Source organism: Elephantulus edwardii, unplaced genomic scaffold (assembly GCF_000299155.1).
Source record: "Elephantulus edwardii isolate Elephantulus edwardi_28Jun2011 unplaced genomic scaffold, EleEdw1.0 scaffold00066, whole genome shotgun sequence".
Lineage (NCBI taxonomy): Eukaryota > Metazoa > Chordata > Mammalia > Macroscelidea > Macroscelididae > Elephantulus > Elephantulus edwardii.
Genome location: NW_006399816.1, coordinates 11,217,792 through 11,245,083, shown reverse-complemented (window position 1 = coordinate 11,245,083; position 27,292 = coordinate 11,217,792). Strand labels below are relative to the sequence as shown.

General features: G+C 40.8%; 1 protein-coding gene across 1 annotated transcript in view; it reads left to right on the top strand.

The window, feature by feature from the left end:
- The window catches only part of THSD4 (thrombospondin, type I, domain containing 4), an 868,930-nt gene that overhangs the window by 199,266 nt on the left and 642,372 nt on the right, over positions 1–27,292 (top strand). The gene's annotated exons all lie outside the window — the stretch shown is intronic.

Below are 27,292 nucleotides of genomic sequence, written 5' to 3'. Positions count from 1 at the left end.
CAGGCTCCATTTTAACATCTTATAAGCAGATTAGTAAACATGAATAATTGTAAAGTTTTGTAACCAAGCATAGAATTTAACCCGATTGCAAAATGTTAAATAATGAAACTCAGTCCTGTCATTCCTTTGTTCTGAGAAGCTTGGCTTTCTCCAGAGACTTTGCCTTTTTTAGAACATGGCTCTTTGGCATTGTCAAATAATCAACAAAATGAAATAAAACAAATCCCAATTGCCTTTGAGTTGATTCTGACTCTTGACGACCCCATGGGTGCAAAGCAGGTTTCCTCCATAGGCTTTAAAGGCTTTGTGACTTTTCAGAAGCAGCATGTCACCTGACTTTTCCTCTAAGGCGCTGGTGGGTGGGTTCTAATTGTCAACCTTTTGGTTAGTGGTTGGACTCTTAACTGTGCCTTCTAGTGTTCCTGTTCTAAGATACAGGAAGTGAGACTCAGGAGAGCTGCATGGTCTCCTCAAGTCACAGGGAAAAAAGCTAGAAGAGCAGATTAAGGAGAGATTGCATTAGCACAGCTCGCTGAGCAGAGAGCAGTCTTTTGCCTCAGGGACCATGAAAGTTTCTCTGTGCAACCAAGCCCTCCCTGACTGATTCATTTCCTTTGAGTGAAAAGAACACTAACAAATGTGGTTTTACATCAAAACTACTAAGACTTCAGCAGGAAATCACAGGACTTCATCAAAACCTGTGCTGAGGACTTCTGTCACCCTCTGAGGAGAGGGGACCTGATTGTAAAGTGGTTGGGACATGTCTTGATGGAGTGGTGGGATGTGTTTTTTCACCTCCCGCATACATAGAGAACTTAGTATTGAAACAACTTCCAACGGGTTTTAAGGTTAGGGGGATTTAGGTTAGGAGATGATCAGTGAATATGCAGTTTGTGTTTTGATAATCAATTCAGCCCATCCTTTATATACTTATGTAAGAGAGCCTCTTATATGTATCTACAAAATTCCCACCACTCTGCCTACAACCATTCCTCAGTCTCCGTTTTTTATACATTTCAGTTGAGGATAATTGGTAGATCAGTGGAACATGTTTACTAAAGATTAAAGGAAAGACTTGCTGTAGACCTGTGGTCCAGGTGAGGGGTGGAGCGTGCCTGGGGCCACATTGCTGTCCCTAGGTGAGCTGTTTTACCTGTTTCCTCATATTGACATAAATTCTTCCCCAAATGCACTCTTATAATAGCCACTGTTTACCCTGAGGAGCCGTGCTTGATTAATGTGTTGGGCTTCTAACTGAAAGGTCATCATTTCAAATCCACCACAGGCTCTGCAGGAGAAAGATGGGCTCTCTCTTCTCATTAAGATCCACAGCCTTGAAAAGCTGATGGAGGGTCTCTAGGAGTTGGAATCCACTTGAGTAGAGTGGTTTGGCCTGTTCTTCTGTAATTATCCTAGTTATCTAGTGCTGCAAAAGCAGAGATAAACCACAAGTGGGTGGTTATAACAAATGCAAATTGATTCTTTTACTATTGTTGTTTGGAAACAGAAGTAGCATAGCATACACTTTCTAAACAACATGCCTCCAAAAACTCTATGAACTTTGATAAAGGTCTTTACCTTCAGGCCTTTTGTTTATAGGGTCACTATGAGTCTGCTCCACTCAAAGGCAGTCAACCACAACAGCTATTGTTGTTCCTGTTAGATGCCATTGAGTCAAGTAGAACTCATACTGACAACAGATCTGAGCCCTGCCCTGTCCTGTGCCATCCTGTCATCTTTGACACTTGGAAAGGGGGAGGGCTGGTACGGCAACTCTCTGTTCTTTCTACCTTCCTTTGATGCTTCCTTTATCTCTTTCAGGATTTTGCCCATACAATCCTTCAGTATTGTAACTCAGGGCTTTAATTTGTTCTTCAGTTCTTTCAGCTTTTGACTTTTTAACTCCAGCTCTTTACAGATTTTGTTAAAATAGTTTGCTTTGTCTTCTCAAACTGCCCTTTGAGATATTCTCTTCTCCTCTTACTTGAGTATTTCATTTGTTTTGCCTTCTCTACATTCTAGTTCAAGGTTGAGAGTGTCTTCTTACACCTATTTAGGTCTTTTCTTTCTTCCGTGTCTCTTTTCTTCCTTCATCGACGAAAACCTTTTATATTCTTCATGGATGAGTCAACCCATAATTCTTTAACAACTATTTCATTTCTTGCATCATGCAGATGTGTATGCATAGCTTCCTCACCATATGATTACATACAAATATCTTGTGGGGACACAAATCCATGACCAGAGTTTACTATGGAATATTGAATTTAACTTCCAGGCTCTACTTTCAGATATCTGAAAGCAGCCATTGTTATCATGCTGACTTTTCTCCTTACCAGCATTCTATACATTATTTTACTTTAATCTGATTCCTTTATGGTTTGGGGCATGTTCTTTGTTTGTCATCCTGGCTTTTCTCCTCAGACTATTCTATTTAAGGTGTAATAAGTCGGTTTCCTTGCCTGTGCTAGTTCTGAATGAGTATGTGCTGTCCTGAGGGATGAGGAGTGGTGCTGGGTTTGATTAGTGATGTCTTCCACTGGCTGAGAAGGGGAAATGGCAGCTCATTTGCTGCCTCATTGCTGTTTCTTCTTATACAGTTTAGATCGTTTGAATTGTGGTTGCAAAGGTGCCAACTAACTTCACCAGTTGCTTTGAAATTTGGGATGAATGTCTATTCTTTATTGAACAGGAATGGAACTCTCTAGAAATTCATGAAGTTTGGCAGGAACTGCATTGGATCTAGCCAGAAATGTTTGTGCAAAGCCTTTGACTTAAAGTACAATAATTGGGGGGAAATGATGCAAATAAATGTGACAAACATATGTCGTTATAAGTTATGTATAAAATGTGTTAATGTTTAAAATATAAACATAAACCAAACAATATGTAGCTGATTGTAATTTTCCCAGGGGAGAGACTGAAATAGTCAAGGATAAGGCCTACTTTTTGAGAATAATTCTTTAAATCAAGTATTCTTTTCATTGGTGCTGTGTATCTATCTAGAGGTGAACTGACTAAATCAAAGAGAGTTTTTTAAAACTCTTTTAATAGCTCAGTATTAAATAGGAGTTATTCTGTTTTGGGAATTGTATTTCCTCTCTTTATCTGAGGCTGCATCTACTGCAACAAAACAGAGCTGAGGTGTTGACAATTGTTAGTATCTGAATTATTCTTCCAAACCCAGCTATTTTCAGCCTGAACTTTAGAGTGTATGTGTCATTATTTCCTGAGCTCACATGGTCATGACTACACTTATTTTCCTCTGTAAACTGAGTTTTCCCTAATGACTCTTTGAAGACTCTTTACTCTAGCTAGCTCTGGTAGCCCTGTGGTCAAAACACTCAGCTGCTGACCAAGGGGTTGTTGGTTCCAAACCACCAGGAGCGAAGGTGGGGCAATGTGCTTCCACAACATTTTACAGTCTCAGAAACTCTATAGAGCAGTTCCACTCTGTTCTGTAAGATTGCTGAGAGTTAAAATAGACAGCAGTGAATTTGATGAGAGAGAGAGAGAAAGTGAGAGAGAGAGAGTTTTCTGTAAGATGACTAATGTGATGCGTACTCTTCTGAAATATCAGCCTTCCATTTATGTTCTTTCTCTTTAACTATTTATGCAGGAAGTTTCTTGTCTTCATTTTCTTTCCTTTCTGTATTTCCTTTACTACTGGGTCACTGCTGCTACTGAGCTTGGATTAATCCTGGACTCCTGGTGATCTCGTCTACTGACCTTTGAAAAATTCCATCAAAGATGACACACGTTTCCCCGGCCTTTCTGTGCTGTCACTGATTGTGCTGGTTTTGTAGCTCTGCTAGGACAAAGCAAAGGTGGCCGTTAAAGCTGTAGTTAGCACATTCCTTCTCTCCAGCATACCTTTTTGTGGGTTGGCTATAATTTTTTAATATATATTTTCAAAAAATTATTTATTTTATTTTCTTATTTTTGTTGAAAATATACGCAGTAGAATGCACACTGATTCAACACTTTCTACATTTACCATTTTCATTTTCATTCTCCGTTTTTGAATTATTGACCAGTACTACCCTAAACTTCCTCTTCTAACCCTTCCAGTTGCTGTTGTCAATTTGATTCCAATTAGCTTGGTGTTTAAAAGAGCATATTGCTCAAGGTAAACATTTCATAATTAAGTTAAATTGTTGTTTGTTTTAAAGAAGACTTCAGGGAATATATTTTTATGGTTTAAAGATTATCTCTAAGTAGTAGTTTCAGGGGTTTATACAGCCTTAGTGTCTCCAGAAAGTGTGATTTCCATTAGAATTTGAAATTATGTTCAGAATTTTCCTTCTTTTGATCATGATTAATCTATCTATAGAATCCTTAGCCAAATAATTTAGTAATTAATGGTAGCTGAACACCATCCAGTTCTTTTGCAGAGGAGATAGTTTTTCATAGAAGAACTTAGATACATACTCCATACTCCATTTCCTTCTTCTGTCCCTGACTTTTCAGTGATGATAATAGTGGACTTGAGCATAGCAAAGATCATGAGGTTGGTGCACGCTACGGAACAGTCTAGATCTGTTGTTCATAAAGTTGCTGTGAAGCGTAGTAGACTCTCAACAACAACAGCATCAACAATTCCTTATTTCTTCTGTTGCTCCAGGCCAATAGAGTCCAGTTTCATCTCTGATGGTAGATTGAAAAGTTTCAAGATTTAGGGGCTTTGGCAATGAATTAGAAGATAGAACAGAAGCACTGAGTACATTATTAGGACAGTTAACAGAACTGTCCAATTAACTTTCTACCCTAAAGCTTAAAACAAAAAAACCAGTTCCCATGAGGCTTTGGTTGTAAATGTGCAGCCCCAGCAAGTCCCCTCTCTCCAGCTTCTCTTCCTCTCTCTATGCCCCCACCCTCCCAAACCTCTAATTATTGGGGTAAGATATATGCAGCATAAAATTTGCCCTTCTAGCCATTTTAAAAGTACAGTTCAGTAGCATTAATTGCATTCTCTTTGTTATGTAACCATTACCATTATTTCCAAACCCTTTTCATCACCATAAATAGAAGTTCGCTACTCATTAAGAAATAACTCTCCATTTTACCTTTCCACCAGCCCTAGGCTAATGATTAAAATAGACTTTAATTCAGGGTCATGTTATGCTCAATAGCACTTGATAATAACAGCAATTATCGTTACTACAGAAACTTGTGATGTCTTTTACTTATATAGTGGCAAAAGTTAAGAACATAGGTCTCTATTCTTTATGAAAAATGCTGTCATCTTTCACATTATGCTCAGCCCTATCCCCATGTTACCCTAAGGATAATAGGAGATTCTGGGGTAGCTGCTACATCTGTATCTGATTGTTGTCCATTCATCTCTATTCATTTTTTATCAGGTAGAAACTACTTTGACCACAAATCATTTGCAAGATTATGATTATTATGACTTATTCTTTCTTGTCACTTCATATACAGTTTCTTTACTTGCATACCTGTGTTCAAAATTTTAAAAATGAATGTGGTGACGCTCAAGGTTGTCCATAATGAGGAAATTAAAATGTTGTAGAGAAAGTACCACCCACTGTGACCCGTGAGGCAATCATTGTATAAATTTGCTGGCAGACGTCCATTTGGTAATTTAAGTGGTTCAGAGTATAGTAAACCAAACCCTGGTATGAATTCTACTTTCCAACTAAAAACTGGTAGAGGTAGGTAAAGCTTTTGTAAATGGAAATGATTAGTAACTGACAAGTAGTCCTGAAGCGAGGGAACATTTAGAAATTAAGATTGCTAGTTAATAATGAACACCATTCATGAAAAGAAAGTCCCCTGCTATAATTGGTTCATCTTTTCCTTTAAAGTCTTGCTGCAGATGATGTTTCTTTATTGAGGAAAGGCAGGAACAGTGAGTAATTTCTGATCAAAGCAAAGAGCAATGATTGGGGGACATGAAAATATTCCAGAGTTAGAGAAATAGAAGGAGCTCTAGAGGCGCCTCAGTTAAGTGTTCAGCTGCTAACTGAAAGGTCTGTAGTTCAAACCCCCAGACCACTCTAAAGGAAAAGCTGTGGCAATAGGCTTCTGCAAAGATTGCAGTTTTGGGTTGCTGTGAGTAGAAATCAACTTGATGGCAGTGGGTTTGGTATGGGGTTTTGTTTGAGGGGTGGAAACAAGCATTGCCGCAGTCAGAAACTTTAGGGAAACAGCCCGTGTCATGAGTTTGGTGAGGCCAGATGTCTGCAGCAAGAGACTGGCAAGGCATTTGTAGGTTTCACATGGTTGTTAAATTAGGTTTTGCTTTAAAATTTCACAGGTCTTTGTGAACCCTGGTATATTGGGCTGAGTGGCGGTAAAAGGTGTTCCTCTTTTGAAGATAGTAGTTAAAGAGTTTAGGCAAACTCTTGGAAATAGCTCTCTTCTGACATCCTGCACTCGTAAATTATGCTGGTTTTAAATTGAGCAATCCATTATAGGTCCAATTTAAAACAAGACAGAGGAGCTTTGGTTTTAAAGGAAGGAATGTACATACCCTAAGTAACGCTTATGAGATGAACAGAAACTATGATCCTTAGGCCTGCCTGTTATTAGAGAAACGGAGAGATGGAGGGGAGGGCTCTTGCATTCCAGTTAATTTTTGTAACTTTTAGATGCCAAAAATTAGGAAAGGGAAGCCTATCAGATGTGTGCTGCCCAGATTCCGTGGGTGCTTATGGTTACGTAACTTCTCATCGTGTAAGAGCTTTGGCCTCCATCCAGGGAGCATGTAGATATTGGCAGCTCTGCGTGCTTAATAGACCCCCATCAATCAGGTCCTGCGCCTTGTCCTACACCCAGTTGCCATGTTTGCTTAAGCCAGCTTTGGAGGTTGTATAAATAGTTTTAGCAACCTGCTCTCCCACCCTTGCTGATAAATGGCACCTTTTTAAAAGCTTCTGTGGCATGCGCTTAAGGAGGAGAAGGAGTAGAGCTTGATCCACTGGTGCTTACAGAGGTTGTCAACCTCTTTCTTTGCAGGTTCTCCTGACATCTCTGGGTGGGGAGTGTGGAGGGGCTCCCTGGGGTGTCTGCACCCACCCTTGGCTTCCTGGACCTCTGCCTTTCTGCGTTAACTGGTATACAGTCCTGCCTCATGGAACCTTGGCAAGGACTCCATAGGGGCTGCCAAGTGAAACTGCGCCTCAAGACTGGACAAGTGAATTGGAGTTCACACTGAATAGAAAGTTGCACATTTCCCCCCTAAAAGAAATGAAATTGCTACAACATGTTGCTGTTGATTTGGTCAGCCCATTTTTATTTTTCTTGTTGTTGTAAAAATATACATAATACAACACTTGCTAATCTAACGATGCTTGCATGTGCAATGGAGTGGCATTGATGACATTTACTATATTGCACACTATCCATCATACCTTTGGGTGTTCTGTGCAAGAGGTTGCGCTAGGGTGGCAGGAAGAACTTTGACAGATGACACAACCCCAAGGGCACAAGCCCTAGTCTCTTTGGACCACAGTTTCTCATCTGGAAAGTAAAGAAATTCTTTCCATCTGGTGTGAGGAGCTGGTGAGATGATGTGTCTATCTGAAATGCATGCATCGGTGTGGTAAACTCCACTGTTGGCAAGATGTGAGAGCCTCTAGGCTGAGCTTTGAAGGGTGAGTATGTTGGGCGTGTGGAAACGTGGAGAGCAGTACATTCTGGGCAGAGGTGACAGCTTGAGCAGACATGCGTGGACACAAGGATACAGATGGTGATAGAAAAGAATCAGTGGGATGGTTTGGTAGGAGCAAAATGTGCATTAAGGGGTGAAGTGAAGCATAAGACTGGCCTGAAAACTTGGGACCAGATTACAGAGGGCTTCAAAAAGAAGGCTAAGGCATTTTGATTTTATAAGCAGTTAGGATCTATTGGCTTTTTTTAAAGCATGGGAGTAACATGATCAGAGCTAAGCATCAGGAAAATGAATCTGGCAGCATGCTGTCAACTTCTTTGGATCAAGAAGGAACATAAATAAATCAATAACTGGGAGATTTGGCAGTGTTATTCTCAGATATGTTCCAAGATGTGTAAGCTATTGATTTTGAAATGATAATGCTTTCTTGTTCTGTTTTCCTCTCATATCAGCTGAGTCTCCCCCTTTTTGGTGCTCTATCACTTCAGTCTTTTCTTTCCTTCCTATTTCTCTCCTATTTTTTATCTATCTCCCTCATTTCACCCTTCTTTCTTCTTTTATTTATCCTTCTCTTTTTCTTTTTCACTCGCTCATCTACTCATTCATTCTGCTTCTCTCTGTCTCTGTCTCTCTCTCTCTCACACTCTCACTCACTTCCAGTACTTGGTGGTGTTTGAGGAGGTTCAGACACAGACCAAGGTGGAGCGGTCCAGGAGAATGCTGCAGCTATGACTGGGCTCCTTTACTGACAACAGTTGAAGTATCAAAAATTTAATTTTGCCACAAAAGAGAAGGAGAAGGTTTGGCACAGTGATTGGAGCGGTGGAATGATCAAAACAGCAGAACAGGGCTGTGAAGATGAGACAGGAGTGGGTAGAATTTCATTTTGTTGTTCATAGGTTTGCTGTGAGTCAGAATTAACTTGATGGCTCCTAACCACATAGATTTAGCTTATGCTGTGATCCAAGTAGACTTAACAAATGTGTTTAGACCTTAGGCACTCATAGATTTAAATTGCATGTTTGTGACTCTTTGTGAGTTGTCCTGAGGGTTCCTGGAAAATTGCCCATGGCACACAGACATGAAAAATCTACATATGTCAAAAGTTACTCATTTCACTGGGGTGCTCTCTCCACTCCGTTGTGCATTTGTAACAATGCAATTAATTAAGAAAATATTGTTTTGGTGAAAAATAGCCATCAAGTGAGAGACAAACCATTAGTGAAATCCCAAAGCATGGCTAACTTGTAGAGGGTAGCAGGAGGCTACAGACAGGAAACAAATACAACTCTCCATGGAAATACGATTCTCGAGAAAGCGAGGAGCCTCTATAAACATTTTTTTTGTATTTGTGAATCTGGGAATTCAAGAAGGTTCCGGTTATATCCCTCAGGAATGTCAAGAGTCTGCTATAAATCCAGATTTACAAAACAGATAAATTATGGAATGACTATTCAGATTACAAAACGATTTTTCATTTTATTAAATATTTACTGCACGTTTGCCCTAGAGAACTCCTTTAGTAAATATCATTAGGATTAGTTTTACAGAAAGTCAGTAAAGGTGATTATTTCTGGTTAGATATGTTAAGTGGTTTCCACTTTGCATAGCATTAGGAAATAATGGAAATAAAAATTTCTCCATATGAAAATGAAATTGACAATGAAGTGTTGTGTTGTCGTCCCCCCCCAGTAATTAGAGATTAGTTTCCTTTTTTTTACCAACAGGAATTTTGGGGTTTGAGTGGCTTAAATTTCCAAAATGGTCTGATAACAAAAGTTTCTATTTGTTAATGTCAATGTTAATTTGTTAACCAGCGTGCTCCTTGTCCTCTGAGGTAGGATACCATGCTGAATAGCCATTAAAACCCTGATGTCTCCCTGCTCAGGGACCACAGACATCAGAGTCTCATCTGGTCAATGGAGAAAATAGTTGTTTGTACCTCACAGAGCTTTGGAGATGACTAAATTAGGTAAATTAATTTATACATTGCCTCTACTATTTAGCTGTTGTATTAATACTATTAATTGGAGGGAGGCTATCACATAAATGAGATGCATTAACTCAAACTGAGCAATGTTTTATTTCTAAAGGAATTTTTTTTTGTTCAGTTTCCCCAATCTTGATGTTTTTTGGTTCTATATCTGGACTGTTGTGTATTGTCCAAAATGAGGAAATGTTTGGAATCTAATATAAACTTCTGGTGCCCAGCAATATCAAGAAACTCTGCTTTATCTGGTGCTTGGATTAGAAATGTTTTATGGGTTCACTGATTTATGATATCCCTGTGAAACTTTATCTTGGCCTAAGAAAGGGATAAATGAAAAGGAGACAGAAAGAAAATGAGAGGAAAAGCAACAGACTGGAAGAAAGAAAGAACAAGAGAGGCAGAGGTGTCACTTATATGCAGATGCTAAGTTGATATTATTGTTACAGTTCTGTTTCTAACAAGAAACACTTGTTTGCCTATTGACACCTTGACTCTGTTGTTGTTGTTGTTATGTGCCGTGTCGAGTCGCTTGTGACTCATAGAGACCCTATGTACAACAGCGCTAAACTTTGCTCTGTCCTGTGCCAATCACACTGTCTCTGATAACACCCATCCCGATTACCCTAGTCACTGAATCATTCCACCTCATAGAGGGCCTTCCCCTCCTGCGCTGTCCTTTCACTCTACCAAGCATGATGTCCTTCTCCAAGGACCAGTCACTCCTTACAACATGTCCAAGGTATGTTAGACGGAGCCTCAGAATCCTTGCCTCAAAGGAACCACCTGGTTTAACCCTCTCCAGGATGAATCTGTTTGTTTTCCTAGCAGTCCACGGTACCCTCAATACTCTTCTCCAGCACCACAGCTCAAAGGCATCAATTCTCCTTCTATCTTTCCTAGTTATTATTCAACTCTCTGATGCATAACAAGTAATTGCAAAGACTATGGCCTGTATCAGGTGCACCTTAGTCTCCAGAGAGACACCATTGCTCTTCATTACTCTGGAGAGGTCCCTACCAGCAGACTTTCCCATTGCAATACGTCTTTTAATTTCCTGGCTACTGGTGCCAAGACTGTTGACTGTGGAGCCAAGCAAACTAAAGCTATGAAGAATCTCAATCTCTTCACCATCTATCCTGATGCTGCCACTTCTCCTCATAGAGTCCAGCCTCCTGGACAATCTGTCCTGCATACAGGTTAAAAAGAGACTGGACACATCCCTGGCGTACGTCCTTCCCAATTTTGAACCATGCAGTGACTATGAATATCACATCTAAGCTGCCCCTTTACTTTAACAGACCACATACTCTAATATTCAAAACTAACCTATCACTCTTCCTACCAGTCTAATCACACAAATACCACCATGTACTTGCTCACATATTTTTTTTACTTCACAGGATATTCTTCTGTTCTCTTTCATTTCTGTTCTCAACCCAGAGTTTACCAGATCCATGACATCTTCCCTGACCACATTGCTCCTCATTGATCTTGTCTTGATTCAACTTCTGTTTCCTTTCCAGTCTGGGTCCCTTAATAGAGCAGCCTACAGTGATTAATGATGAGCATGGTAGCACTTACGAATACTTATTTAACGTTCTCTAGCCCCCAAACAACGGCTGCAGTAGTACAGTGGTTAGGCACTTGACTGGCTGCCAGCATAGCAGTTGGCAGGTCAAACCCATCCAGTGGCTGCTAGGGAGAAGAGACTGGTGATTGCATCCAATAAAGATATAGCTTAGGAAACCCTTGGGGACAATTCTTCTCTATCATATAGAATCACTAGAAATTGATACTGAATTGATGGTCCCCAACAGCGACAAGTACCAAAACATTGTCATTCTAGTGGTGTAGTCCATAAATGGTTGTGCTGCAAATTCAAAGGCAGCCTCTTCTGGCAGTTAGAATCTATAGTGGTTCTACAGGAGGAAGGCGAGCAGTGTCCAGTGTGATTTACACTCTCAGAAACTCAATGGAGTGTCAGCTATGAATTGATTCTGACTTGCCAGCAAGGAAGAGAATGATAACCTTGTGAGATAGGGAGATGAGATATTTTTAATCCAATTTTACATGAGACTTGATTCAGCTCGTACAACCAAACACTAGGAACTTGCCAAGTCCACCATCCCTGCTTCTTAAATATGATTTTACATTGCTTATTGTGTATTATATGTTTCTATTATTGTCTCAAATTAGTCTAAAATTATTGAGGATAGGGCAAAAGTAGTTGACCCCATATCCATTCTATAGTGTTTGATCTTCTGTTTCTACTTGTACAGTTATAGCTGAAAGTGAGACCTATCCAAAGTTCTAAAGAGCAGAGATACAAGTTTAAAGTCTAAGGTGCGCCTGATTGAAGTCTTGGTAATTTCAGTTGCTTTCTATGCATCTAAAAGTTTGACAATGAATAAGGAGAATTAAAGAAGAATTTATACCTTTAAATTGTGGTAGTGAGATGCATCTAAAAGTTTGACAATGAATAAGGAGAATTAAAGAAGAATTTATACCTTTAAATTGTGGTAGTGAGGAGTATTAAATAGCCTATAGACTATTCAAAAGAACAAGAACTTTTTTTTTAAAGTGCAAGCAGAGTACTTTTTGGAGGCTTAGATGGTAAAATTTTGTCTTGCTTACTCTTAGAGTGAGAAATCATGTTGGGGAAGGTCAATGAAAGAGAAGCATACCCTCAACAAGAGGAACTGATGCAGTGACTACCACAGTGGGCTTGAGAATCACAGAGGTGATGAGGATGAAGCAGGATAGAGCAAGATTCAGACCTGTTGATCATAATGTTGCTATAAGTCACCGTCTAATTGATGGCACCTAATAACAATAGGGAGCTCTGACGGCTTAGTGGTAAGAAGCTATGCTGTCAACCCAAAGGCACGCAGTTTGAATCCTCCAGCTGTTCCATGGAAGAAAGATGGGCCATCTTCTTCAGTGCGATTTATAGCCTCTGAGAACCCATTAGTGGGCTGGCTATGAGTTGGTTCTGACTCAACACTACTCAAGAATAGTAGCTAAGTTTTATTGAATGTTTATTATGTGTAAGATGTCATGCTGAGCTTCTTTACATGAAATATTTTAGTCAATCCTTAGTGCACTTCTATATGAGTGCTATCATTTGACTTCTTATACTCTTCTGTAGGAATATAAGCTACTGCCGGCTCAGTCCCCAACTCTTGGCAACTCCATGTACAAACGAGCAAAGTACTGTCTAAGCTGCTGTGAACCATTGAGCTTTCACGGACTAATTTTCAGAAGATTGCCAGGCCTTTCTTCCTGGTCTCTCTCAGTCTGGAAGCTCTGCTGAAACCTTTCCCAATATTATAACTGTACTCAAGTTCCCACTGTCAGACCAGAGGCAGTTTAATTGCACAAGAGGAGATTGCTCATCCTTTTCCTGAGGAGCAGCTGGCAAATTCAAACGGCTTGCCCTTGGTATTGCAGTGCAGCTTCTTACCACTAGGCCACCAGAGCTCCCTTAGTACCCAGGTACTTAAGCTTGTTTTGAGAATGTTTTGTGTTCCTCAACTAGTAAGAACAACTCAAGTTTAAGAATATTATTAATCATAAACTGAACCAGAATAGTCAGTAATAGAGTACAATGCCTTTTATTTTTTTTTTTAATTGCTTCCACTCTAAAAGGTGAGCCTGGGTTTATTGTTTTTTTCTTTTTAAAAGTGTTTGACTTTTTAATTGATCTACAGAAGTAGTAGGCACATTCACTAGTTTCCATTCAGACTGCTGTTCTCAATGTTTGTCTGTCAAATCTACGCTTTCACCTGCTGGTACCATTCTGAGGAATAATGGTGGCATGATGGGTAATGAATCATGCTGATAGCTGAAAGGTCAGTGGTTCAAATTCACTAAGCACTCCTAGAAGGAAAGATGGTCTGGCTCCTCTTGTAAAGATGTACAGCCTGTGAAACTCAACAGAGTATCTCTATGAGTTGGTTGAATTTAGTTTAGCATCATTCTAAGGATCCCTGGTGGCATAGTGTATTGCATGTTGGAATGCTAACCTAAAGATCAGAAGTTAGAATCTACTTGCCACTCTGAGAGAAAGATGGGGGCCACCTCAGGCTAATAGTGCACTCATTTACACACACACACACACACACACACCCCTCTTTCTATCTGGATTTAGTCCTGATTGCATCTCCACAGTGGTAAATCTTTATTTGACATGTACATTCTAAGCATTTTAGATGGATTTTGTTGTTGTTGTTAAGTGCCATCGAGTCGCAGGCAACTCATAGTGACCTATGAAGGAGAGTCCTCGACGTTTGGGTGTCTTTCATCCCCTCTCCAGGTTCACAGGGTTTCCAGAGGCAAGCTATTATGGAAGTGGATGCCACTCCTCCTTCCACGCTTGTTTAATCAGGGAGCTCCACCCCACTCTCAGTCCGTATTTGGGTAGCCAACCACTAACACATTTGACACATCCCTGTCACAGTGTTCAGTCTCACAGCAACCACAAGTGACCTCTGGACGGCAACTTGTACACCAGGGCTATACGACCTAGAGGAATGTCTGAACAAAAATAATGAAAGACTGGCCCGAGGGCAGCAGGATCACAGCCACCCTGGATGGGGCAAACCTGAGTGATTATAGCCTCTCCTCTCTCCTCTTCTTCTCCCTTGGGGCTTGAAGCCGCTGCTGCCTTCAACCCAAGGCCAAGCGTGGCTTCCCTGGCTCCTGGAGGCAGAGTCGCTCCTCTCCAGAGACCGCCACAACACAACACAACACAACTCCCGCGTACACAGCACCATGCTCTCTGGCCAAAGATGGATTTTAGGGAGCTTAATACAAGTTGAGTTTGGAGGTCATGCTATTATACTTGTTGTTATTGTTAACATTATCATATGTTCAGGAAGTTTCACAGGAATGCTGAGTGGCTTTAGATTACTGTGCATTTTACTTATTGTCTTTGATATCTTCAGTCCTGTGGTGTTTACACTTCAGACTTCCAACAAGTGCTCATCATCCTCAGGGATTCATACTCCTGTTGCAGATGTACGGTGTTTTGATTCAAGTCATATTTGCAAGTAAATTAACAACACAAATGAAGACTTTCTGGAAGATGTACCAAAGAAAATGAAAAATTCAGGAAAGACAGTTACTAGTAGCCCTTGGGTAGCTGAATATGGCTGCATTAGACGCTTGTGTTTACAGAAGGAAATGGAAGAGAGTTCATCATTCTACAGAATAGTGTGTTAATATTAAATATATAGAAACTTGTAACAACATCCAAGGAAAACTGAAAATAATACTCTTGTTATCCCATAGTGCTTTTATATAAACGTACAGATTTAGGTTTATACCCCTTGTTATATCTACACTATGCATTATGGGATAATATTAATGTTCTTACATTCCTCTTTGATATGTGTGAATATATTTTTATGTGTAGATGGTTTATATCCAAAGCTGTTCCAGACACTACCCAAAATAACAATCAAACTTCACATGGTGAAGAGAAATAAGAAAACATTCCTGGGAAAAGCCCTTCGCTAGAGGATTTTAAAACTAGATAGAGGCTTTAAAAATAGCTTCTAGGAAGACAAATAATAACTTGCAAAAAAACCATCTTACACGTTTTTGGAAAGGAGACAAACCCCCAGCCACATTGCAGTCAAGGGCCACTGTGTAGTTCGATGACAAGAGAAAGAACTTGCATATTTTAGAAGCTTCCTGTTCTGCTTTTGATGTTCTGGGGTGTTGAGGCTGGGGTGCTTTGTTGGGTTGATACTCCATGTTGGCACACAACAACTCCATGTTAGGGGATGTTATATTGAAGGAGAACTTTCTAATCTTTTATGCTTAAAAGGAATGGTTTTGAAGGCTGAGGGCTAATTCTAAACAGTCAGCTTGGGGAGGGGAAATTTGGGAAGTCATCACATCCATTTCCTATGTGGATAGCTTTCTACTATATATGCTGTATGCTTTATAAATACAAAACCATCTATATACGAAGTGCACCAGGTCGTATTTCATACCACAGACAGCCTAGTTTACAACAAATGAAACAAGTAAGATGTTAAACGATGTGGGAAGAGTTAAAGTTAAATCGGAAACTTTCCTATCCTGTCATTTTCTACCCATTTTTTTTTGAGAGATAGCATCCTAACTGCAATGAGGACACATCAGCTTGGAATTCATGTCTGTTTGATTTGGCAAAAGTAGACGATGTTTCTTTCTGAGGGTTCAAGAAATGAAAACATGAGTCAGGAACTGTAAACCGCCCTAGAGATTATCTGATTAACTCCTCTTGTTGCAAAGATTGAGGAAACTGAGGTCCAGAGGTATCCAGTGATCTGCTAGAGTCAAAAGGTCGGGAGAGGGTGGGGATGGTGAGTCAAAATAAATACTCTGAATTCTTTTACCTCTTTTTCATCTGATAATCCACCTGAAAGTCAGAGATCAAAGGCTTACTTTACCAGTTGCTGTTAAGTCAATTGCAATTCATGATGTGTTTGGGTAGACCTATGCACTGCAGGGTTTTCAGCTGCTATGATATTTCAGTAGTAGATTGCCTGACTTTTCATCTACAGTTTCCCCTGAGTGACGTTCAATCTCCAACTTTTCATTTGGTAGCTGAACACTTATTTATTTCAGCCCAGGGACTCCTCTGATGAGAGGAGGCAAATGCAGTCAGAGAATGGATCTAGAAGGCAGACAGAGAATAACCTGCATATTCATTATATCCATAATGCAAGATTGATGTCAATTATTTTATTTTACTTGGATCCACAAATAACAAATGGTAAATGGTGCACCAATGGACAAGTCTGCTAGAACCTCTTTAAAATGCTAAAAAGCAAGGATGTCAGCTTAAAGACTAAGGTGCTTTTGACTCATTCCACCCTGTTTTCAGTTCCTTAATTTCCATATAAAAGTTAGCCAATGATTAAGGAAGACCAAAGAAGAATTGATGCCATTGAATTGTGATGTTTGGCAAAGATTATTAAATATACTGTCTGTTGCCAAAAGAACAAACAAATCTGTCTTAGAGGAAAGGTAGCCAGAGTGCACCCTAGAAGCATGAATTGTGAGACTTCATCTCACATACACTGAGCATGGTATCAGAATAGGCCAGTCTGCGGAGAAGGATGTCATGCTCAGAAAGGTGGAGGGTCCGCAAAGGAGAAGAAGGCCCCCAACAAGAGGGATTGGTGCAGTGACCACAACAATGGGCGTGAGCACAGGGGAGATTGTGAGGGTGGAGAATAGGAAAAACTCAGAAACCTAACAACAACATAAGGAAAAGATCCCCTCAAGTTAAAGGATTTGATACATTTAGTAAACGTCACAGTCTTATTAATCAGCATCCACTTTGTACTTGACGTAGCATCTATGTACATTGTGATGCTTGAATTCCCAAGGATAGGCAGTCTTGTGCAGCAGATTTCTACACAAGGAGAGAGAGAGACAGAGAAAGAGAGAGAGGGAGGGAGGGAGGAACCCCAAAACACCAAAAACCTTCCAGTGAATAAATGTCAACAGCATGAAACTATTTTTTTTTTTTTTTTTTAAATAAAGCCGTTTCTCTTTCAGGGAAGTAGCCCAGCATTTTGAACTGAGGTTTGAATCAAACCTTAGACATCATATAAGTGCCACCTCGGATCCTCTCAGCTGCACCTAAGTCTAGAGTCTTAGTCTCTGGTTTTGTCATCCTCCCTCCCACCCAGTTGCCATAATTTCCTGTAGACCTTGAATGATGCCATCATTAACATTTTATTATAATCCAACAGCTCCCGTCTTTTCACTGGCCGCCGTAGAGCTTCTGTGTGGACTCTGAGGGGTGAGGCTCCACAGACTGGAGCATGTCTGTGCAATTCAGGGGCAGGGAGGTAACACCTCCAGTAGATGGGAAATGAGAATTAATGGATAAAGTAGTCTCTCTTCTTCCTCTGAAAAACACAGCGCTTCTGACTGCCTCAAGGAGTATGGTCCCTGTGCTTAGCTGCACTGGACGCTAAGCAGGGACCAGCTTGGAAACACCTCGTGTTTCTTTTGTCTCCTTCTTTGCCTTTGCTTCCCTTTCTCCTCACTCTTGGATAAAATAGTAGCTCTGCTCCAGGGAACCCTGAATACGCTACATATCAGGGACATTCCTTTGTACATTCCTTCTCTCAAAAATGTTTTATTTCCTAAAATAAAAGCAAAAATAAAAAAAAAGCTTCCATTTCTAAAAAAGAAAAAACGCCCTTTCCATTTTTAAGTGTAAAATTCAGTGATATTTATCATGCTGTGCAACCATCCCTTTTATTGATTCCCAAGTGTTTAATCACCTCAAACACAACCTTCCCTACTCCTAGCCCTCTGGTAAGTGCATTGGTTTGTGCATTTGCCTGTGGGAGGCATTTCATATCCATGGGCCCATACAGTATTTGTCTTGTAGTGACTGACTGACATTGCTCAGCATAAAGGCTCATTCATGCCATAGCATGTATCAAAGTTTTACTCCTAATGATTGACTAATACCTTGTGAGTTTTCTCTTGTGGTCTAAGTTTCAAAGAAACAACTTGGACAACTGCTACATGACTATTGTGAATATAAGTAGACCTAGTACTCGGTTACCTGTTAGACCCAGAAAATAGGTACCTATTTAGAGGTTTTCCATTATATAAATGTATCATTATGAGCTACTTTCCAAGTATTTCTGGCACCTTTCAGCTTGTTTTGGAATCACCCCTTTCCTGCCTCACAGGATGTGCTTCTCCTTGGCTAGGAAGGCATGGATGGGATTCATTTTCCTCTCTTTCCAGGATAACCCCTCCCTCCCCTGCCATCCAGAATGAGGTGATGGTGCTGGTGACGAGTGAAATGAGAGCATGTCTCTCCGTGGGCTGGATCTCTTCTCACCTGTCTTTTTCCTCCAAAGCAAATCCACATGGGATTCCAGAGGACACTTGAAAAAAAACATGTGCCCCACAAATGAGTCAGTCCCAACTCTTGGTGATGTCACCTGTGTTAGGAGAGAAATCATGCTCTCCATGCACCATTACAATAGGAAGGGCTGACTTTTCAATAGTAGATGCCACAGTTTTCTTCTGAGGTGAGTATGGGTGGACTCAAGCCTCCAACCTTTAAGTTTGCCAGTCAAGTAAGTGGGTTAACTGTTGGCGCCACTCAGGGACTTTGAGGAATGTTTGTTGTTGATGTTGTTAGTGTTCCAGTTAATCAACTACAACTCATAGCAACACTTACAGCAATAAACTTCAACCTTGCCCTATCCTGGTCATCACAATCTCTTACATGTTCAAGCCCATTGCTGTATTCACTGTGTCAGTCTGTCTTGTTGAGGGCCTTCTTCTCTTTTACTGGCCTTCTACCTTTCCTAGCATGATATCTTTTTCCAAGGACTGACTTCTTCAGAAAAAGTGCCCTAAGTGTGCGAAATGAGGTTTCACAGCCCTTATTTCTAAGGAGCACCTTGTGTGCACTTCCTCCAAGACTGACTTGTTTGTTCTTTTGACAGTCCATAGGGTGTTCAGAAGAAAGAGAAAGATAATAATAAGTTGTGGCTGACATTGAGAAGAATGGGAGTCCAGAGCAATTAATTGTGCTCATGTGAAACCTAGACCTGCACCAGTAGAGTGTCAGGGTTGTGTTCTCTCTCCATACCTATTTAATCTATATGCTGAGCAAGTTATTTAAGAAGCTGAACTCTATGAAGAGGAATGTGGCATTAGGATTGGAGGGAGACTCATCAATAAGCTGTGTTATGCAGATGACACCACCTTGCTTATTGAACATGAGGAGGACTTGAATGAAGCACTTATTGCAGAAGATCAAGGAATGCACCCTTTAGTATGGATTGTGTCTCAATGTCAAGAAAACAAAGATTCTTACCACTAGACCAATAGGCGGCAAAATGATGGATGGAGAAGAGATTGAAACTAAGAACAGCTTCATTTTACTTGGATCCACAGTTAAATACTGTTGATACCAGCAATCTGAAAATAAGGAGATGCATTGCACTGTGAAAATCTGTAGTTAAGGACCTCTCCAAATTATTGAGGAGTAATGATGTCAGTTTGAGGACTAAGGTGCATCTGATTCAGGCCATAGTTTTTCTGATTATTTACTATGCATCTGAGAGCTGGACAATGAATAAGGATGACAGAAGGAGAATTGACACCTTTGAGCTGTAGTATTGGAGAAGAGCACTGAACATGCCATGGATGGACAAAAGAGCAAATATATGTTGGAGTGGGTAGAGTTGGAGTGCTCTTTGGAGGCAAGAATGATGAGACTTTACCTTACATACTTGGGCATGTTGCTAGATGGGACTATTCCTTGGAGAGGCACATGATGCTGGGAAGGGTAGAGGGTCAGAGAAGGAGAGGAAGACCCTTGACCAGGTGGATTGACACAGTGACTGCCACAATGCCTTAGAGTGTGTCAGGAAGTGTGAAGATGACACAGGATAGGACAGGGTTCGGATCTGTCATTCATAGGATCGCTTTGAGTTGTACTTGACTCAACGGCACCTAACAACAGCAAACTAACAGCAAGGGTATTAGGTTCTCTTCTCCAACACCACATTTCAAAGAAATCAATTCTTCCACTGGAAATTTATTGAAACGCACACGTTTTCACTGTAAGTCATTTACATTTTCTTTGAAAACATTTTTCTTAGAGTGGCACAAGCCACTGTAGTTAAAGCATTTGGCTCTAAATAGAAGGCTAGTGGTTTACACTCACCAGCTGCTCTGGAAGAAAGATGGTGTGGTTGTGCTCTTCCATAAATATTGACATCATCCCACTGGGCAGTTGTACTGTTACTAGGGGAACCATGAGGGAGAACAGACTTGATGGCATTTGGGTTTGGGACATCACTTTCTACTTGTGTTTTCCATGATAACTTACTGGGTTGCTTTTAAAAATGAACTTGCATGTAGTAACATCTAACTTTTGCAAAATTATCTTGCTTAGAAAAACAAACACAAAACTATCTTGCTACCAAAGGGAAGGTTTAATGCATAGTAAAAATATTCCCTTCAGGTTTTGGATTCCTGAGAAGAGCACGCTCTGGTGACATAGAATATATAGGAAGTTGCTATGCTAACTCAAAGGCCACACCTCTCCGAGGGTTTGAATCCACCAGCAGCTCCACAGGAGAAAGATGGGCAATCTCCTTTCATACGATTTACAGCCTTAGAAACCCAATGGAAGGTCAACGATGAGTCACTTCCAACTTGATGGCAATGAGCGGGTTATTTTTAAAATGCTTCTCTCTTTTTCTCATTACTATGGAGTTGGAATTGCCTCATAGCTGATCTTCCAGAGGTTTTCAAAGCTGTAAATTGCACAGGAAGAGACTTCCATCTTTCTCCTGAGGAATGGCGGCTAGTTGCACCAGAGAAACTCAATCTTTGGGATTGTGCCCCCAGTGTGCCCTAAAAAAGACTTGAAGTGTAAATACTAACTGTGGTCATAGCATATAAATTAACTTTATAGTTTTGTTATAACCCATAAACACTTAGCTGTATAAAAGCTGCTAGTTACAACTGAGTAACCTTGTCATCGCATTCTAAAGGCACAAGTAGGTTTCTATTTTCTGCTAACACCAATCCATTTCTTTTTAACTATAATTTTATGTATAATCATATTGCTCTCTTGAAAAATCTGTGTTGTGTCTTTTTTCCTTTTTTAAATCAACTTTTTTATGTATGAGAATGTGTATATAACTTAAAAATCAGAGTAGTCCTAAAAGGCTTATTATGGAAAACAGTTATCCCATAGGCACCAACCCCACCCTCCAATAGCAATGATCTTCAGATTCTTTAGCTGTTTCTTCTGGCATTTGCCTCCACATTGTTAGACACTGTGACTTATCCATGTGGGATATGCCTTATTGAGCTCTTGCAAGATAAATGTGGATTTTGCACTCTTACATTAAGATCCCACCTGGCTTCACTTTCTCTCCCTTGCAGTTCTACCATAACTTTAAAATAGTCATTGTTTACATTTTTGTGACTAAAAATACTGTTCACTACAGCTTTGTCATATGCTATCATAATTGTCTCTAAATAAATCAAAATATCTTTCAAAATCGGTAGAAACCTACCAATTTTCCCAAGTCCTCAAACATATAAAAGAACCTACTATTTGAGTATTGCCTTCTCTTGGAGACCTCCCAGCCTCAGCCCGCTATGCTCTTGCTTCCGCCCCAATTGGTTGTATTGATTCTAGTATCAGTGTATTCTAGACTCGTATCCTTTATTCTGATGGCCCTGTTTCCACTTCTGGAATCTTCTGCTTTCTTAGTTTATTGTCTTATTTGGCTGAAGCATGTCTTTCATGAATTTTTGAAGGAAAAGTTCAAAACTCAAGCTCAAACTCTCTGCTGTTGAATCACTTCCAGCTCCAATGAACCTTCATTGAGTTTTCAAGACCATGAATCAAAACTCGAGGAGCCATTGGTGGATTTGAACTGCCTGAAAAGCACAGCATTGGGGCTGTGAAAAACACAGTGCAGCTCACTGTGCTTCAATTATTGCCTTAATTCTCAATTGGAAATTTATAATATTTAAGATCATATCATTTATAAGAACTTTTTCTTGCTTTCTGATTATCTTTATTTGAGGAACATATTTTAATAGAATACTTTTCTAAGATTTAATAGGCTTTTTTTTTCGAGACAGTGCGATTGGCACAGGACAGGGCAGAGTTTAGGGCTGTTGTACATAGGGTCACTATGACTCGCAAGCGACTTGACGGCACATAATAACAACAAACAATAGGCTCTTTACAGTTTTTCTTAGTCTCTCTGCATCATCCTTCCCTCTCTCCAAGAGTTCTATTTCATTTGGAATTCCCCCCCCCCCTTTCCTGTCTTTTATATCAGAGGTTTTCCACAAACTGGTCTTTTGACCTTCAGCCAGTATTCACATTTGAGAGTGAAGTATTAAAAAGCATACTGCAAACTTTACTTGTATGGGTGAGGTATTCTAGTTGGCTGATGAGCTTTCGATGAAGAGAAAGCTTTTTTGATCTGGCCTTTCTGTTGGAACCTCACCCACTTACATCATCCTATGGATGTCTTTTGTCTGAGACCATTCAGTTTCTCCAGAGAAGAATCCTTTAATGTCCTGCCTGGGGAGGTGGACACGTGTCTTCTGAGGACCCCTCCCCCCTTATTCCTGCTCCCTCCACTAAGCCTGCTACCCCAGGCAGTTTCTCTCAAATTCCTCCAGAAAATACACCTTTGCTTGCTTGGAGAGGGGACTCACCTGGCTACATTGGGTGGGTGAGGGCACCTGGGGACCCAATAGATCTATTTTCCTTCAGTCAGGTCACCTCCATCTTCCTTAATAACCATGATTCCTAGGGTAGAAGTTTCTGTGGGGCCAGCTTTTTTCTCAGCTGCATCTTCTGTGGTGATTACTTGATCTGTGACTTACACTATGACAACTTTTTAACCACTTTCTTCCTTAGCCAAATTTGCTAAAATCTTTTGTTGACGTCTCCAAAAAAAAAAATCATTTGCTTATGCAATCATTCATAGCATTGTGTTTTGGGCAGTCATTCATAAACATTGTATTTTGCATAATTACTTACTATTGATCTATGCTAAGTGTTCTCCTTTCTTTATCCTTGTGGGTTAAGATGGCTCTTCATTCCTTTACTAATACTGTAGGAGGGCTCTGGGAGGAAGTAGAGATGAAGGTAGGAAGTTGCTCCTTCACTTTTAATTGCCTGTAAGTCTAGAGAAACGTGCAGTTCCCCTCACTGGCTGCCTGGGGGAACAGTGATGGGAAGATTGTGGAGCCACTGGGAATCCCAGTGCAAGGGCCATTTGCCACTCCTGTGCTGTGTATTTTGTGCCCCTTCATTGGACATTTATTGTCTGACTTTTTGCTTGTCTTCTTGTTTTCCCTCCGCTGTTCCTTTTCTACTTCTCACTTCTTTTGTTCTCATTTATCCTTTGTTGCTGCTTAAAATGACATTTTTCAACAAGTCTTTAACACCTCCCTGAACTAAATGCTTTCTCTCTCCCCACCTTAGCCCACTTTCTGTCAGGAGTAGTGAGCTTCTGTTCCTTTTATCTTCTCATCCATCCCCAGTGCCCTTGCTTTCAGAAAGGCTCCTTGTCATGTCTAGGAGTTACCTGGTGAAGGATACAGACAGGTTCCTCAAAGCCATCAGGCTTCCCTTGGACCTCACAGGACAAACACCCAGCCTAATCCAATAAACTTTCTCTTAACATCTGCTTCTACCCTCTTACTGTTCTTAACTAATTGTACAAACTGAAAGCTCAAGGATCCAACGAGATGGTAGATGGGTCCAGATTGTCACTTTTTCCAGGTGCCTTGGCCTCAGTGTTCGCTCTCCCCAGCACAGGCTGCAGGCCTCCCTGGAAGTGTCGCGAAGCTGCTGTGACCAGCTCTGGAGCTCTCCCCTCCAGTTTCCTCACTGTCTGTATCCACATCAGGGCTGTATGATTAGTCCATCATGTAAACGCCTGGCGTCAGACGTATGGCCTGAGTTTCTCCAAGGCCCAAACAATTACCAAGCATTCCTCTTAGATAGAAGACAGATTTCTTTCCCTTGGCAAAGATGTGCTACAGAGATATTTTACAGGATGTTTTACATTCCCTTGATCTTGTAATAACACCACACCCAAACCAGTATTTGATGCATCAGTGGCCACTATGATGTTGGTTGTTTTTTAAAATATATCTTGTTCCTAAACTGGGGCTCTATGATCTATAAAAAGATACATACCTGTCTCTACCTTTATTTGTCTTTTTTTTTTTTTTAAGCTGAAGATTTTAACTTTATGAAAGCCCCATTACCAGCCAGTTGGTTCTGACTTGTTGTGATCCACTGTTGGGCTTACAAGGCCATAAATCTTTACTGGAGGAGCCATTCTTGGGTAGCACAGCTGGTGGATTCCAGCCACTGTCTTTATGGTTAGTAGGGCAATGTATATAACACACTGCGAGAACTCTTTAACTTATGAAAGAAAGCAGCGAAGATTTTGTAAGCAGGGGAGCACTTCAACTGTTGGAGACTTTCTCTGGCTTCAAATCAGAGTGGATGAAAAGGTGTGCAATTGAAGTGAGTGGCTATTTCCTTTCAAAAACAGAGACTGAGGATCAGGACTAGGAGTAGATCAGCACAGACGTGAAAAAAGTGGCTGTTGTTGTTGCCATGTGCTGTCAGGTGGCTTGGAAATCATAGTGACCGATGTATGCACAGTAGCTCTGCAGCCTGGCCTATGAGCCAGCCTCACTGTCTCTGACACCCCTACTCCCGTAACCCCAGTTACTGTGTTCATCTCTTCCAGGATCTTCCTCTCTTGTTCTGTCACTCCATCGTTCCAAGCATGGGGTCCTTCTCCAAAGACTGGTCCCTCCTGGCAATATGCCCAGAGTTGTCTATACTTTTATGAAGTTGATGACATCTGGGGAAATTGGATCAAACCAAGGTTGGGGACAGGATGGGGGTGGGTTAGTGGTGACTGTGTCAGGGAACATGGAAAGGGCACAGGATGTCTTCGAGGCTGGAAGAGATACTCTAGTTGTGGCATGTGGATAAGCGCATTGAGCTGTATATCTGTGGTTTCAGATACAGCTCAAAGGAAAACATCTGTAAGTATCCCTGGCCTGGATTAGTTAACATCTTTTTTAAATTTTTTTTTTTTTACTGGTCTCACAGTGGTTCTGGGAGAGTGAAGTGACCAGTTCCATTTACAGGTGAACGTGATGCAATTCAAAGAAGCAAAATGACTTGCCCTGGGTCATCATGGACTCACAAGGCTAGGGTTTAAACCCAGGTCTCCTGACTCCAAACCCATGGCCCTTCTGCCCAACAGCTGCTTCCTGAGCCCCTTCTCTGGACCTTTTAAGCAAAACAAGCTCGCTTCCTGCCGTTTAGGGGACAGGGATGTTAGTGGGGATTGACTCACTGAGGTTAGCTATTCCCATTGGATAATTTCCCCAGGTTGTCACCCAGCCTCCTGTTTCCTTTTGCTGGGACACAGATCAGAGGTGTCCTGGCTCTGTATAAACTCACGTTGTGACCCCTGGTGAATCATTTTCCTTTCTGGCTTTCACCTCCTTCATTGTGAGAAAAGCACATAGGGATTCAGTGGTTCCCAAACCTCCTGGTTCAAATCACTGGGGGGTGAAGGGCGGGGGGGGGGTGTTTCTAAACTTGATACATGAGAATGATTGTAGGAAACAGTGTGAATGAAGAAGAGTGTGAAAAGCAATGTATACCGAACTTTGTAAGCAAACCAATAAAAAAAAAGGGGGGGACCCCCAAACAAAAACACTGCTTAACTAAGGCAGATTTTACATGCCATATAAGTAATTAATTTCAATTATACAATGCAGTAGTTTTCAGTACATTTACCAAGTTGTGCAACCATCCCCGTAGAGCAGTTTGAGAACATTTTGGTCACCCCAGTAATATTCTGTATGCCCATTTATTGCTAATCTCCATTTCCAGCCCCTGCTTTAGGAAACCAGAATCTATCTGCTTTCTGCCTTTTTGGGGGATTTCATGTAAATCAAATAATATGAGATGTGGTCTCTTGCGGCTGGCTTCTCTCGTTTGCGTCTGGTTTTTGAGGTTCGTTCACAGGGTGGCGTGGCGCAGTAGTCTTTATTGCTAAATAGTACCACTGTACAGATATGGTTTGTCTATCTCTTCACGCTTTATCTTCTCATGGGCAGTTGGATCGTTTCCAGCATTTTCGCTCCGCTGAGTAACAGTTCAGAGAGCATTTGAGTGCAAGTCTTTGTGCAGATAGATGCTTTTATTTCTCTTGGATAGATTCCGGAGAGTGGAATTGCTGAGTCATATGGCCAATTTATGTTTAACTTTTCAAGAGGTTGCCAAATTATTTTCTAAGTGACTTTACCATGTTCTGTTGCCATCAGCACTGAGTAAGGGTTCCCTTCAGGAGTGTTTAAAAAGGCTTCCTAGCTGAGTCCTGTCCCCCAGAGATGTAGAGTAGGCCCAGGAATGCACGCTTAACAAGTTTGCCAGGTGAATTCACAGGCATCTGGTCAGGGACTGTGTTTGGGTCCATTAGACAAAGTAACCTCTGAGGCCTCCCTGAGGCCAGTGGTTTCTATTATTTTGGGGTCCTGGGGCAAAACCTACATTCTTGGAGAGTCTCTGTGGCTTAGAGAAGCAGTTATGCAGGAGAGGGTTAATGAAATTAGCTAAATAACATGCAGCAATCTTTGCACCTGTTTGTGTCCTTGGTTTCAGAAGCATAAAACTTTACCACAGGTCTTTATGCATTAACATGCTATAAAGCCAAAATCCTATTGCCATTGGAGACAGTATGCTAGGTACAATAAGCCAGTCACAAAAGGACAAATACTATGTAAGACCAATATTATAAAACTCTAAAGAAAGTTTTGCACACATATAGAATCTTTTTTTTTTCTTTTCTTAAGGAAATACTTTATTGACAACCAGGGGCATAGCCTTTAGAAGGGAGCAACTAAAACCCATCAATTAGCAAGAGCCTTTTGGGCCAGGCACATTGCATTCTGGGGTCCTTTTAGTCTCCCAACAGTAGATGCACAAGACTGGGCATCCAGGGAAGGGGACAGTGACTCTAGGCTCCCAGAGAAGGAGAGGCTATATGATGCCTCATTATAATTGACAGAGTAAAGAGTAAAAT